Here is a 15,921-nt window from a genome sequence, read left to right as displayed (position 1 = left end):
TAGTATTCAGTAGAGTAAAGCCTTTTAAACAAATAATTAAGTTATATAAGGAAAACTCATTTGAAATCAAGGATCTCTCTAAATGAATCAGATTTTTTAAAAGAGGGAAAAAAATACTTTTTGCCATCTTTCGACGGTAAAAGCTCCTTTTTACCACCTAATTAACTTTTTCTGGAAAAATAAAAGAATTTTCAGTTCATAGGTCCAGCATATTTTACAGTCCATTCTCCCCTCCCTACCTGTTAAAACTGCAGACACACACATACACACACACACACACACACACACAAGTAAGCCTGAGGCATTCAAATTCGAAATCTTGCCCCCCTCCCCTCTTACATTTCTTACCAAAGAAGAAACTCTTAGTTTTTAATTTTGTTACTAAACAAAAGTAATTGGATGTGTGTTTGTGTGTCCGAAGAATTAGCTGTGGAGTTTTAAGGGTAAAAGTATTAAATTCTGACAGGTTTTAAGCTATTTTATAAGGAGTTTGTCAACCTTTCAATCACATATTCTTAAACTAAAATCATAACATCTTACTGTAAAGTCAACTCTGTAATATTAACTTAGATTATCATAACTTTTTGAAAAAGAGGGAGAGTGGACAATGGGCTTTTTATTACACTAGTACCCAAAGTTTTATAATAACTCTTTCTTATTCGTTGGCTTAACAACTTTGAGGACTTTAGTTGGTTAGGTTATAATGTAAGTGTTCAAACGTTTCAACCACTAATCTTATGCTACAGAAGGGGTATTTTGTGTAGCATCCTTGGGGATGTACATTAATTGTCTTATCCCTTTAGATCCCTGAGTAGCGATTATATAAAACCATGGAGTGTCCTTTAAAACCATACCCCCCTTTAAAATCCCCCTGTATTTGTAACCCCCCCCCCTTGAATTATCTGTGATCGAAGAACACATATCATTGAACCCCTATTTTCAAAATTATAGTGAAATTTAAAGAGTCCTTACAAAACAAATTGTAATCTTTATTGCCTAAAATAGCATATCTGTAAAAAAAATAGCTAGTAGGAAACTACAAAGAACATTAATAGTTATTTCTCGCATCGTATTATAAACGACTTTCCGCGGATATAGAATGTGCAATTATGAGATTAAAACTGTTTTTTTAGCCCCGAGGTGCCGAATGCACCGGCTAAAAAAACTTGTTTTAATCTTATGATTGTACAATTTTATATTCGTAGAAAGCTGGAGTTTTTTCGTATGGATGAGAACCGGTTCCTATCCACCGGATTCGAAGGAATACGAGAAATAATATTTTAATCCTATGACATATTAAGTAAATGTAATGTATAAAGGACACTTTTAGTCTAATATCAACAAAGGCTTTAACATATAAAATAGGGCTTTTGTGTTCTAAATAAGTCTTTCGCCGTCAGAACTTCAAATTTCCCGACTGGAGGATATCTATAGATTTAAAAACAGTGGTTTTGTATAAATATCAATATCTGGTGAGAGAGAGCCTTGAGAGATCTCCATACCTCTGGCGGGCTCTGGAATACAGGGAATAAGTATTTATCGCATAGTATTGTAGACAGCTTTCCACGGATATGAAAATGAAAAAATAAGATTTTAACTTAAACCAGTTTTGTTAGTCCCGAGGGGCCGAAAGCCCGGACTAACAAAAGAAATATTAATTTTATTATTTTTATTTTAATATTCGTGGAAAATTGTCTGTAATCGATGCTTTACAGGATTTTTCAGTATTGCTCTTATCCAGCGGATATTTATCGGAATCGAAAACATACTGGAAAATATTTTATACAAAAAAAGGCCTTCATTGGTATGGAAAACATTTAAAGTGCCCCTAGAGGCCTCTAGGGGCGTAGCCTCTACTTGGTAAATAAAAGACCTACTTAAAAATCTTGTTCAATTACTTTTTCTTTTATTCCCAGAGGGTTTTGTGTGTGTGTTAATGTGTATGTGTGTGTGTGTGTGTTTGTGTGTGTGTGTGTGTGTGTGTTTGGTTTAAGGTCGTGAATCTGGTTAGATTGGCTAATACTTGGAAATAAGAAATGTTGTATGGTTTCAGGCCTTTCTTATAATAACAACAAATATAAAGTAGAATAAAACAAGGGTAAATATATTTCATAGTAGCACAACTACAACACTAGATTTAAGATCCAAAAACGATATCGTTTCATGTTAAAATCAACAATTTTGTACTGCAATTTAGTTTACGAGCTTTTTGTATGCTTTTACTGTAGTCCTATTTATAGAAACTGCGAAGATAATGTGGATTTTTGGTTATGAACGTACGACAAACGAACAAATGAACATTTTTGAAAATTAAGCCTTAACACAATTTTTATTGTTATATTTATGTTTTTCTTCTTTTGTAATTTTTTGGGTGGAATCCTTTTTTGAGATAAAAAAGAACACTAATCGCCTAGTTGGGCAAAATTGTTTTCGTGAAAAACCTCCAAAATCACATAAAAAATCTACAAAAATTTAATAAAATCTTATGTTAATAACCCTTCTATGAATTTGTTTAATTTTTGTAGATTTTTAATGTGATTTTGGTGGATATTTCACGAAAACAATTTTGCCCCACTAAGCGATTAGTGAAGCAAATATTTGGATCTACTGCAGTTCACGGTAAAATATTGCTGGTAACGAATATTGCCAAAAATCTATGAATTTTAAAGGCTGCTAGCTGCCAAACGGCTGAATGTACAGATCATACCCGCACACCATTTTAAGCGGTGTAAGAAGGCCTACAAAAATTCTGGAATAGCCAAGATCCAATGATGCACAGGGAAAGCTTCACTGAAAAAAACGCGTAAAATAGGCCTTTTTCACGCATTTCTATGCACTGCGAGATAATTATGCATTATTGATATATGGCTATTCCAGATTATTTGTAGGCCTTCTTATTCTGCTTAAAACAGTGTGCCGGCATGATCTGTACGTTTAGCCGTTTGGTAGCTAGCAGCCTTTAAAATTAATAGATTTTTGGCAATATTCGTTACAAGCAATATTTTACCGTGAACTGCAGTAGATCCAAATTTTTTTAAAGAATCCACCTCTGATCTACAGTTTGTCTACTTAAAATTGTATTTTTTTGAACAAAAATAGTTGCTGCTCAACCTGTATATATTTCCAGCATGTCTCTTTTGGTTATGTAATGGTCACCCTGTAAATACTGAACCCTGTTTATACAATATCAATATTTTCTTAAAGTCCTTTAATTGCTGGATACCCTTACATATTTACTCAATGTAAATTCTTTTTATTTTACTAGAAATCTTGTACATATTTTTATTGGCTGGTCACCCTGTAGATTTTATACAGTGTGTTTTTTTAAGAGAACATTTTTTTGAAAGCAATTTTACCCCACTTATAGTTATGAGAATTTAATGATTAATGGCCTATTTTCTTCATTTTTAAAGTATATTTCAGTTTTTATTTAAAAAGTATAATCAAATCTAAAATTCAAAACTTAGGTGTCAACATCTAAAAATGGTTTTATCACATTTTCCTTAAGCTCCAATCTTCTACACTTTGCAAGAAAAAAATTTGATTTTCAGTAGTCGAATTTGGGGTCCAGTACTCCCTCCCTGGTTGAGATATAGCCTTAAAACTTTAATATGTTCTAGTACATGTCCCCAATAGTATCTGTATAAATTTTTATCTCGTTTGAAGCGTTTTGCAGCCATTCTTAGAAAAAGTAGATGATTTGAGCAAAAGAAAAATGCGCTGAAACCATTTTTAGATGTTGACACATATTTTGCTTCTCTTCTTTCATTGCTGTTCATCCTAAACATATTTAAAAGTACTTGACACCATTATTTTGCTGCGTATTTTATATTTAATTTTGTGGTCACCCTGTAATTATTTTAAAATATTGCCTTTTGTTATTTTTACTGGCCACCCTGTATATATTTGCTGCATGCCTTTTCCCAATCTGAAAACCATCCAACTTACACAAACTTACAATGGATCTAAAAAATGGATAAAACATTTATGGTTCAAATAAAGTTTCCATTTAATTAAGTTAAACAAAGTCAGAAGAGCCTCATCCTCCTGTTTATTTTCAAATTATTTCATAATAAGGGGAAGACGTCTGTGTTCGCTAAGCACTTTGAGGGAAAGCACCAAAAAGTTGTTCTAAAAATTAAGTATTATAAAGTAATTTTTCTTAATAGCACTTTTAAATTGCAATATTTAAAATTAGTAAAATTTAAAACCGGTTCTAAGCCACACTGAAAAATCATGTATAGAATCATATTGCAGACAATGTTCAACGAATATTAAGATAAAAATAATAAAATTAACACAAGCTTTGGTAGCCCAGGCCTTCGGTCCCCTAAGTCTATCAAAACTGGAATTAATTTTAAATTATTACTTTTATTATCCGCGAAAAGCTGTCTATAATACGATGCGATAAATACCTTTTGACATTATGGATACTTAATTAAAGATAGGTCTGTCTAAATATTCTAACTACAAGGATGCACTGTTAAAAATAATTTTTTTATTTAGTATCAATTGATACTCTGGAGAGTATTGGACCCGTAAGTACCCTACAACTATATAATTAATATATAACACTATGTAATACTATATAACACAATAATTATTACTATACAGAACCCATACATTTTTTTAGTATCGATTGATACGCTCTAGGGTACTAAAGAATACGCTGTAGAAAAGTTTATAAAAATAGTAATACTTTATACGTTGTAGGGTATCGGAAAATACGCTGTAGAAATGTTTCTTGATTTAGTACTATTTCATACGCTGTAGCATATCAGACAATACGCAAGAGAATGGTTTATTAAAATAGTAACTATTCATACGTTCTAGGGTACGAATCTGTACTGTAAAGAATAATTGAAACAGACACCATTCGTGCACACCTCTCATGGAAGTGTTTCTGCTTGGTCGTTTTAGACAAAGATGAAATGTTACTATTTATGCTCACATTTATAATTTTGTTTTTTGTAATTATGACTGACCATAGTTTTTATTTTTAAGGATAATGTTTAGTCCTAAACATCTTTAAAGTAATTTTTTTACTAAATTTACATTTAAATTAATGTTTTATGGCTCTGCTTGGTATGTTTGTTGATATAACAAAATGTATATGTACATATAATAATCATATATTATAAACTGATCTTTCATCCAAAGTAAAACAGTTTCATACTCTCCAGAGTATCAAACATTATGATAGAGGGTAACAACAATTGCGAAGGAGGGTAATGAAAAATTACTTCTACCATACTGAATTTTATTCCCAAGAGCGTAATGGATAATACTCTACAGACAAATACATTATTTAGTACTAAATGTTACTTCACAGAACATTACCTAATACTTAATTCAGCATTGAAAACATCCTTGTATCGTAATGAGGTTTTTTTCCTAGTACATACGGATTGATACTATACATTAATGTGAAGAATATATAGTATTACCTGATGCTAAAAAAAAAAATTATTTTTAACAGTGTGACAACATCCATAAAAGCGAAGCACTGAAACAGTAGGACAAACGGACATTAACACTTGTAATAATCAGAATATAAATGTATAAGAGTCGAAGCAAAATTGTAAGTAAATATGTTGATAAACTGCTTGATACAGGATAATATTTATTGACATACTTACATTTTTAGGACTTGATTATAGAGTTGCTTCGCTTATAACATTATACTTTGTTGTCCTAGGAATCAATATACCAAAAATCATATCAATCGAATGATTAGATCACATAAAAATTTGTTGTTAAATAATCAAAAAATCAACATGTTTAAAATGGACGTACGGACATTCTGGTAATGCTTATAGAGTTGCTTTCTAAATAGTACCTAACTACTATAGGAATCACCATGCAAAGTTTGTAATCGATAGAACAATTCTAACATGCCCAAATTAACGAAAAGAGCTATCTTTCTGTGACGGAGGGACCGACCCTAATTATAGAAAAGCTTCGCTTTTAATAATGCTTTGAAAATAAATGTTATATCCATATTTATATTATTGTTTGGTGCAGCTAAAGGGAAATCCGTCGTTCCGCCCTTCAATCTAAAATTTCAAAATTTTGTTCACTTTAACCTGCCACAAACAACCCACAATCGTATTGACTTGTTCTAGTCAGGAGGGTGAAACGTGACGGCTTCATGCGAACCCTGATAGCGTTAGAGTATAATTTTATATAATCAAAAAATACCATTAATCATAGAAAATAGTATTTATATACCAGAAGGTAAGTTTTCAAAGGAGGGGAGAGAGAATGAGAAATGAAATGGAGGTGAGCAATGAAAAAGAGAGAGAATTTAAACTAAAAAAATACTAAAAAAAATAAAAATATTGGTAAAAAATTTAATACATGAAAAGGACAAAGCGGAATAAATAATTTATTATAAATTTTTGTAGGTTAAAAAAATTTCAATCCAAAATTGTAGTAAAGGAAAATATTTCCTATCTTACAATTTTAAAATGTAAGTTATTTAGAAAGGTTCCTTATTCCTTGGCTTAAAAACTTTGGGGACTATCAATTTTGATTGGTTGATTTATTAAGTTGAGTATCCAAATGTTTCAACCACTGTTTAAATACTTGACCATAACCAAATGCTACACAGTCGACATATTACCTTTGAGATTAAAGGTCAACTAAAACTTTGCTTTTAAATGCGTAAGTGGCATAAATTGCAGTATATTTTGGCCAATCAAATTAAAACTCAATTTTTATTCCACCAGGCAAATTGCCAAAAATTTGGCAAACTCATCAATTTTCTTTAATTTGCACGAGTTATAGTTAAAAAAAATTTGGGGTATAACTAGGATTTGAACATCCATACAGCTTGAGTTTATGTAAAATAGGAATTTGAATATAAACAATAAAGAAAATAAAACTATATAAGATGGCAAAATAGCATTCAAATTCAAATTGTTAAAGTGACAATTTGAAAACAAATATTAAACCCTAAACTACAAGTTATCTTTGTATTTTTGGTTTCTTTCAAAATAGGGAAGTAAAAAAAAACTTAACGTTATATTAATCCTTTGTTGCATATATTGATATATTGAGATTAATTACAAAATTGACCTCTAAAAAATGAGACATCCCCCCCCCCCCCCACAAAACGTCATTTGTAAATCCCAAAATGCTCATAAAATTAATCCCTTACCCAGCCCCCACGCCCCTCTTCTTTATACCCTATTGAAAACGAAAGTCAATTAATGTTTGAAGCTAATGACTCTTATTGTCCATTAAAAACTCACTCTCTTCTCTATAGATCTCATAAATGGCCGGTTCTTTAGTATTTTTGACTCCACTTTATCATACTAGGAGGAAGGGGATACTGGACAGTAAATTACACTGGTCCCTTAAGTTTTAAAGACACTTTTTATAATTTGTTGGCTTTAAACTTTTAAGAAATTTATTAGATATTGATTATGCTTTAAAAACAAACAGTGCCTCAAATTTTTCCATCAATAATTTGATCTGCAAAGGCTAATGGTAAAGTAATGTTTATCCCCCACAAATCTAAAAAAAGATGCATTATATAACCTCCTTCAAAATAAAAAGCTTAGACGTCCCTGCAAAGCGTTAATTTTGTTTATAATATTTTGTATTGTTTTTGGATAAATCAAAAATTAAAAAAATTGCTAAGTGTCGCCTAATGAACTCATTTTTTGTAGTATAATTGTAAACATAATGGAAAAAGAGGTTTAAATATCTATTAAACTATATATTAACTGTATATAATATGAACGAGGGTCAAGGTAAACTTTTATTGCTATATTAATGTATTTTGGACTAATTTCTCTCGCGCTATTTTAATTACTGTTTAAATATATGTATCTTTAACCATGGAGATCTAAGGGATAAGACAATGGCCGATAATTGATGTACATCCCTAATGATGATACACAATATTTCCTCTTCTGTAAGTTAAAATTAGTGGTTGAAAAGTTTAGACACTTAAATAAATGAACTAATCAAAATTCAATAAAAGTCCACAAGGTTGTTCACCCAAAGAATAAGAAAGATTTATTATAAGATTTTGGGGACTAGTGTAATAAACAGCCTAATGTCCCCTCCCTCCCCGATCTTATAGGACCTATGCGAAGCTTAACTAGAATAAAGAACAAAATCAGTTTAGTTGTTAGCGAGATTTTAAAGGACAAAAAACACCTTTGTAGAGTATTATATCAAATTCAAAACATGTATCTTTAAAAATTAAATGAACCTTCTGAGTAGATTTAATTGTTTGAATCATATTTTTTCAAAATTAATGCTATTTTCCAATTTTAATGTGAAATTATCAAATTCAATAAAATCTACTTTTTTTGACAGAGGACTCAAATGAAATTGATGTTTTTAACACTAAGAATTGATGTAAAAACAAGATCTAAATCCTTAACCCAGTGATTATAAATCTACTCATATTTTTCATTCAACAAAAATGTGTCTAGTCACTGCAAGGTGTTTTTATACAAGGATGGCGCTTTAAAAATGCGCAAATTCTGCTTAAATTCGAGGATTTTGCTACAATTTAATGCTTGAAATTTCATTATTAACGTTTAAAGGTTAAATTTATAATGTTTGTTAGTTTTTTTATCTAACTAAACCTAAATTGTAATATTTTAATAACCCTGCTCCAATTTACAGGACAACACATGGAGTTATTTTAAAGAAAAGAGAGAAAATCGTCCAATCAGAGACGAGCCGCCGGAAAATCCACCAATAGCAGGCCGAGTTTGATAATAGTTCAGCCAATGAACATTAGTCAATTGCATTACTTGGCGGCGTTTTGTTGACGGATTTTTTCAACATAATTTTACTAAAAAGCTGACTAAGCTAACTTTTAATAATATTTTATTTATTTGTATATAATAATTTGTAAAATTAATATGAATTATTAAATAATTTGCAAATTTTGTACTTAATTTTTTGCAATGACTGCTTGGGACGCGAAAAAATTGCGGTTAAGATTTATCACTAGTCCATAAAGAGGATCGTTAGTGCAGGCTTCTACAACTATTAAGAAGGGGTTTTCCGACCTTGAAGTACTGTTGTTGTAGAGTAATACCTTGTGTATTTTTATCCATTATTACTTCTGCAAGTAATGTCACGTAATCATCACATATCATCATTTCAAAATATACACATACAAATATGGTTTTATTATTAATTGGATCTTACACAAGATTATCATGTACTCTAATGAATTGAAAATTGTAACTGGCTAAAATAACGATCCTCCCCTTTTACCCCATCCTTATCCCCTCTCCTCATACTGAATGAACAAACTGACCAATGAATAATGTCCATGTTAGCAACCTAAATTGATGACAAAAGTCCCTCTGTCAATATATCCACGTATATATTATATCCATTACAAATATAAATATACCAAATAGATAGAGAACGCAGCATTACAGACAGACTGACAGACATATTATGGACATATTTTTCAGGGAGGGAGGGGACATTGGGTTGTCTATTACTCTAGTCCCAAAAGTTCTATAATAACGTTTTCTTATTTGTTAATCAATCAACTTTAGGGACTTTGATTGAATATTGCTTGGTTGGTTCATTAAGTGAAATGTCCAAACGTTTTAAGCCCTAATTGGAATCTACAGAAGGGGTAATTTTGTTTATCATTATTGGGGTTGTACTTTATCGGCCATTTTCTCATCCCTTTAGATCCCTTAACAAAATAACTTATCAGATAATCTCATACTCCCTAACATACATTAACGATCGTACACAGATAATTATAGAGTAGCTTCATTACTAAAAAAAACTAGAATTATTTATTCCTATTCATTTAAACAATTAATCTTATTCTATAATATGAATTGTAAATAATCTCTTTGTTGAATCTAATCTAAATTTAGTCACAGTATTAGGATTTTTAAATCAGTCAAAAAACAGAGAAACGAGAATTTAAGAAACCAGTACAATGATCAGAGATAAGAAAATTGATTTACTTCCCCAATAATGATTTACAAAATTACCCCTTTTGTAGATTACAAATTGTGGTTGAAACGTTTGGACACTCAACTAATTGAACCAACCAATCAAACCATTTATAGCCCCCAAAGTTTTTAAGCTGACGTTGGGTGATGGGTAGCCCAGAAAAGTATAGCCTCCCCGAATAGAAGAAAAAACTAACTCCAGCCACCTTTTATTTTCAATTTGTTACAAAAATAAGAAAGAGTGGTTTTAGTATCAATAGGCACTTTTAGGGGAAAGCACCGTGTGTATACCCCATCCTGCTTGTAATCGCCATACTGTGTTATATGTCTAATTGTATAGTAAGGGTTAGGTCAGATGAATTTGAGTTTCCGATTGTGTACATAGTTTCCTCATCCTATCTCAATATTTACTACCAGCTAAAAAAGCTTCAATCTTCAAAAAAATTAAAACTTCAAATGTAAAATCTATAAATCGTTTATACATTATATCACTTTTCCCTTTGACCGGAGAAGCTAAAATAGCTTTTGCACTATTTGGGTTATCTGCTGTACAACTTCGGAAATCAGGGAAGAAATAGGCAATCAATTTTCAGTTGATCATAGTAAGGGTTAAGGTAATGAAGAGCTTATAGTTGTGGTCCCTAGGGGACAATAAAATCAGATTGGAAAATTATACACAAAAAAATAGAGATGTTTTTCTACAATTAAACAATTGAGTTATTAAAGACCTTTCTCAACTCTCTTAAAAAAATATCTAAAGAGTTTTTTTTTCATAAAATTAAAGTCTTTTAATTATATTAAAATCAACTTTTTAAAATATAGTTTTCAAAATATGATTATTGATTTAAGCCTCGCTTTTACAAAATTTTTCTAAATTCTCGATTTTTTTGATTTTTTACCTCCAAAAAAATGATTAAGCTCAGTCAAAAAAATGCAATCTAATATGATTAAAGAAAGGGGGGTAGATGAAAGAGATAGCCAAACATAGATAGGAGATTTAATTATTAAAATAACTTAATTTAAAATCAATTATTCTGTTCGCAGGAAAACACAAAATAAATAGTTTGTAGCTTGTCATTTCATCAAATTAAGCTTTTTAGCAGCCTCTAAAAATTAAAAATGCTTGCTAGACATTTTTTCTTCAAAAAACGGCAGACTAAACAACTTTAAAAATACTTTTTTTTCAATAAATGTTAAAAATGTACAGTTTTAAAATGTAAATTATAATAATGATAAAATTTTCATGTATAAAAAATCATTAAATCTGTGAGATTAATTATTTTTTCATCAAATTTTGGTTTTGCTGTCACTCTACCTTACTAAGAAAGGTTATTAACAAATAGTTGGAAATTTCTGTCTATTTCAATTCAGGATTTTTAGTCAGCGGTCGTGCAAACAAAGAGTTGGTTGTCTGACGGGTGTTACTTTAACTAAAACATACAACTGGCATAAAAGTTTCAACAGAGGTTTCTCCTTTTTATCTCCCTAATGATGAATTACTGTGAACGCCACTAGTCGTCTGTGAATGAAAGAGAGAGGTGAACGTAACCAATTTTTTTTTTAATATTTTCAAATTATTATGTAAATACTCCTTGATTGTGGTAATGGATATATTATTACTTGGATGTTACACCAGATTTTCATGTACTCTAATATAATGAAACTCGTAGCGGGATAAGATAACAATTCCCACCATCCACCCCCATTAAAACATCCCCTCCCCTCCTACTGCATCACTTAACTGACCAATAAATGATTCAATGTTAGTAACCTAAATTGACGACAATCCCCCCCCCCCTGTCCTAATATCCACATATATTCTTTATCCATTATTGTGGCTAAGAAGGCAGGGCTGTCCAAAATGTTTACCAATAATGGCGGGTCTAGAACTCATTACAACCTGGTACATGATGACGGGGCGGGTGGGATAAACCCCCCTCCTGGTTTACAATAATATCCTTTAGGGTTTAACATAAACTCTTTTTCACCACCCATTGAACAGATATTATTCAGAATATCACAGGGATCTAAAGGAATAAGTCAATGGCCGGTAAATTGATGTACATGATGATACTGAAACTTCTGTATATTACAATTAGTGGTTGAAAAATTTGAACACTCAACTTAATGTACCAAAATTAAAAAAAAACTTTCTTTCAGCACAATCTTTCGACCTAAACCATTGAAGTTGTATGCTAACTAGGGAGGGAGGGGACATTAGGCTGTTTATTACACTAGTCCCCAAAGTTTTATAATAACGTTTTCTTATTCGTTGGTTTAACAACCTTAGGGATTTTTATTTAATTTTGATAGGTTGGTTTATTAAGTTGAGTGTCTAAACGTTTTAACCACTTATTGTAATCTACAGAAGGAGTAACTTTATGTATCATCATTGGTAGATGTACATCAATTTATCAGCCATTGTCTTATCCCTTTAGATCAATGTATGCTAACACTATTTGACATAGGTTTACCATGAAAAACGTTACTGTTCAACATTTTAAAGGGGGTATTATAGGAAAGGAAAAATTAACAAAACTGGAAATTATCAAGCTGATTATCATGAGGGAAAAGAAAATTGTGTTCTAATCATTTTTGCGGTAACCCTCAACTTTTACATACACAACTTTTAAAGGGATCTTTTCATACATTATGGAGGAAAAAATGTATAGAAAAAAATTCTAGTATGGCTACGAAACCGATTGGTTCAGAACCGGTTCTTAGCCATACTAAAAATCATGTATAGCATCGAATCACACACAATTTTCTAAGATTATTTTTTTAAATCATAAAATTAATACCAGTTTTGTTAGCCCGTTTTGTTATACTGAAAATATTGTATAGAATAGCATTACTGACAATTCCTCGGGGCTAACTAAACTGGTTTTAAATCATATATATTTTTATTTTAATATCCACGGAAATCTGTCTATAAAACGATGCGATCATAACTAATTAGCTTTTAAACATTTTTCCTAAAAGTAAAAAAGAAAAATATATATAATTAAGAATAACTTGAACAAGGGTATTTTTTTGGGTTGATAAGTCCCCCATCAAAATAGTTAAAACCCTGATAAAGCAGCCCTAAAAATTACAACCTAACCTATCGGTCCAGTGGTAGAAGTCTTTTAAGTACTGACAAACAAACATCCTACAAAATTTATTTTAGATTAATGGAAGCAATGATCATATCAAATTAATGTTTAAAAGCGCAGCTACTTTACAGTATGTTTTTATGTCATTCAAGTCCATTGTTGTGTGACTGACTGACCCACTTGGAGTTGGCGTCTGATATTGAAAATTATAAAATACGAACATTGAAAGTACATAAATAATGATCAAATTACATAAACAATTATCGACAGATACACTTAAAATACCAAATTGATATTTAAAGAACATTTTAAGAAAATTAGGGTTTTTAAAAAAAACTAGTTTTAAATTCAAAACAAAACCCCTATAAAAGGCCAGAATCGCCAGTACAAAATTGCCTTTCTGTTCAGAAACGTTGATTGTAAACAAAGGTAATTAAAATTAAAGTTATAAATAGTGATTTTACTGATATACATTTAATAATATCTTAAGTGAAATTATGTTTAAAGTTTAGTGCAACGATTTGGAATTAGTCATAATAATTTGTTTCATACTGTGTTCATCAAATGATAAATATTAAGAAACTATTGGCCACCAAATTTCTTTATTAACACTGGGATACGACCAGTAATATGTTTTTAAACAAAATTAGTTTGTCGTGTATTTTTTTAGTTACGGTTCGCTTCTACTATTAACACTGGGATACGACCAGTAATATTTTTTAAACAAAAGTAGTTTGTCGTGTATTTTTTTTAGTCACGGTTCGCTTCTACTATCTATGCACTGGGATACGACCAGTAATATTTTTTTAACAAAAGTAGTTTGTCGTGTATTTTTTTAGTTACGGTTCGCTTCTACTATTAACACTGGGATACGACCAGTAATATTTTTTAAACAAAAGTAGTTTGTCGTGTATTTTTTTTAGTACGATTCGCTTCTACTATCTATGCACTGGGATACGACCAGTAATATTTTTTAGCAAAAAGTAGTTTGTCATATATTTATTTTGTTGCGCTACAACTCTATTCTCTGTTTAGACACTGGGACACGACCAGTGACATTTTTTGCAAATAATAATATTTCAACCATTGATTTCGGCATTGTCATCCTATTTACCATTATACACTGGGATTCGACCAGTGACAGTTTAATTGTTTCTAGAAAGCTTACTAGTTTACCATTTTAATCTATCATAGTCACAGGGACACGACTAGTGGCTGGTTTTATCTGTCAATCTATACTGGGATACGACCATATAGCTTTAAATTTAGTTTCCTTCAAAGTATTAGATTCTAGAATTAACCTATATTATTATTAGAATTTGTGACTCAGCCTGTCCTGTCCTGGAGACACCAGTCCATTGGGTCAACATGGAGACTGCGGTACTACAAAGTAGGTCAATTCTATGCTAAATAAAGCAACCTCCATAAAGCGAATCTAATACATTAGGTAAACTGAGACCAGAAAATCAACCACAGTAGTGTAAATTATTAATTTAATCTATCTAATCTATCTAAAAATGCTTGTTATCCTTTTCCTTACCGCTTTATTCCTGACTGGGAAGAAATCAACTGGTCATTCCTTTTCCCTATTTCTTTACTCCTGACTGGGAAGAAATCAACCGGTCATTCCTTTCTCTTATCCCTCTATTCCTGACTGGGAAGAAATCAACTGGTCATTCCTTTTTCCTATTCCTTTATTCCTGACTGGGAAGAAATCAACTGGTCATTCATCTCTCTTATCCCTCTATTCCTGACTGGGAAGAAATCAACTGGTCATTCCTTTTTCCTATTACTTTATTCCTGACTGGGAAGAAATCAACTGGTCATTCATTTCTCTTATCTCTCTATTCCTGACTGGGAAGAAATCAACTGGTCATTCATTTTCCTTATCCCTTTATTCCTGACTGGGAAGAAATCAACTGGTCATTCCTTTTCCTTATCTCTTTATTTCTGACTGGGAAGAAATCAACTGGTCATTTATTTCTCTTATCCCTCTATTCCTGACTGGGAAGAAATCAACTGGTCATTCCTTTTCCTTATCCCTTTATTCCTGACTTGGATGAAGTCAACCAGTCATTTCTTTGCTTATCCTTAAATCCCTGCAATTTTAATTAAACCGGGAAGCCATCAACCGCGATATCTATGAAACTGTATTTATTTACTTGTTGTATTTATTTATCCTTTTTTTTAGTTATGAACCTCGTTACATAATTGTCCTGCCACTCCAAACTGAAATTACTGATCACTGTTATTGTTTATGATATCCTATGAAATGTGTTTTTTTTGTTCCATAAATTGCCAAATGTAATAAACATTAACATTTTTTAAAAATCCTTTGTTGATCTATCAGACCGTAGCGTATTTTTTTATGTGTTTACCGAGAAACACAACATTCATAATTTGTAGAAACTGATAGCATTAACATTGATTTAAACAACAAAGTGATACAGTGAACAATCTTAATGAGTAGACCATTAAGAGACTTACCAAGGATAAACTATAACTGGCAAATTCAGGCCAAATTAGCTGAAACCAATAAGGACAAAACAAGAACAGGCAAACCACAAAGAAGGGGCACAGGTAGCGAAGAAATGGAGGACGAGGAAGAATTTCAATCCCCAATGGATAGGGATAAAGACCCCAACACTTCAATACTTACAACTGAGGATGAAGCAGACTTTACTGGTCTCAATGAAGATCAGTTAAAACGAAAAATCAAGAACAGAGCTGCCAAATTGAATATCTACCGGAGGAAGTTCTTGGAAACTGAAGCAATCACGATAGCAAAGGCGGAGATAATCAGATATGTGAACAAGATAAAGGATCAAATGGAGTACCTTGACATTCTTGTTACACACTGTGAA

The sequence above is a fragment of the Acartia tonsa genome, chromosome 8 (genome assembly GCF_053477335.1).
Source record: "Acartia tonsa isolate MP-2025a chromosome 8, ASM5347733v1, whole genome shotgun sequence".
Taxonomy (NCBI): domain Eukaryota; kingdom Metazoa; phylum Arthropoda; class Copepoda; order Calanoida; family Acartiidae; genus Acartia; species Acartia tonsa.
Note: the sequence above shows the minus strand (reverse complement) of the source record.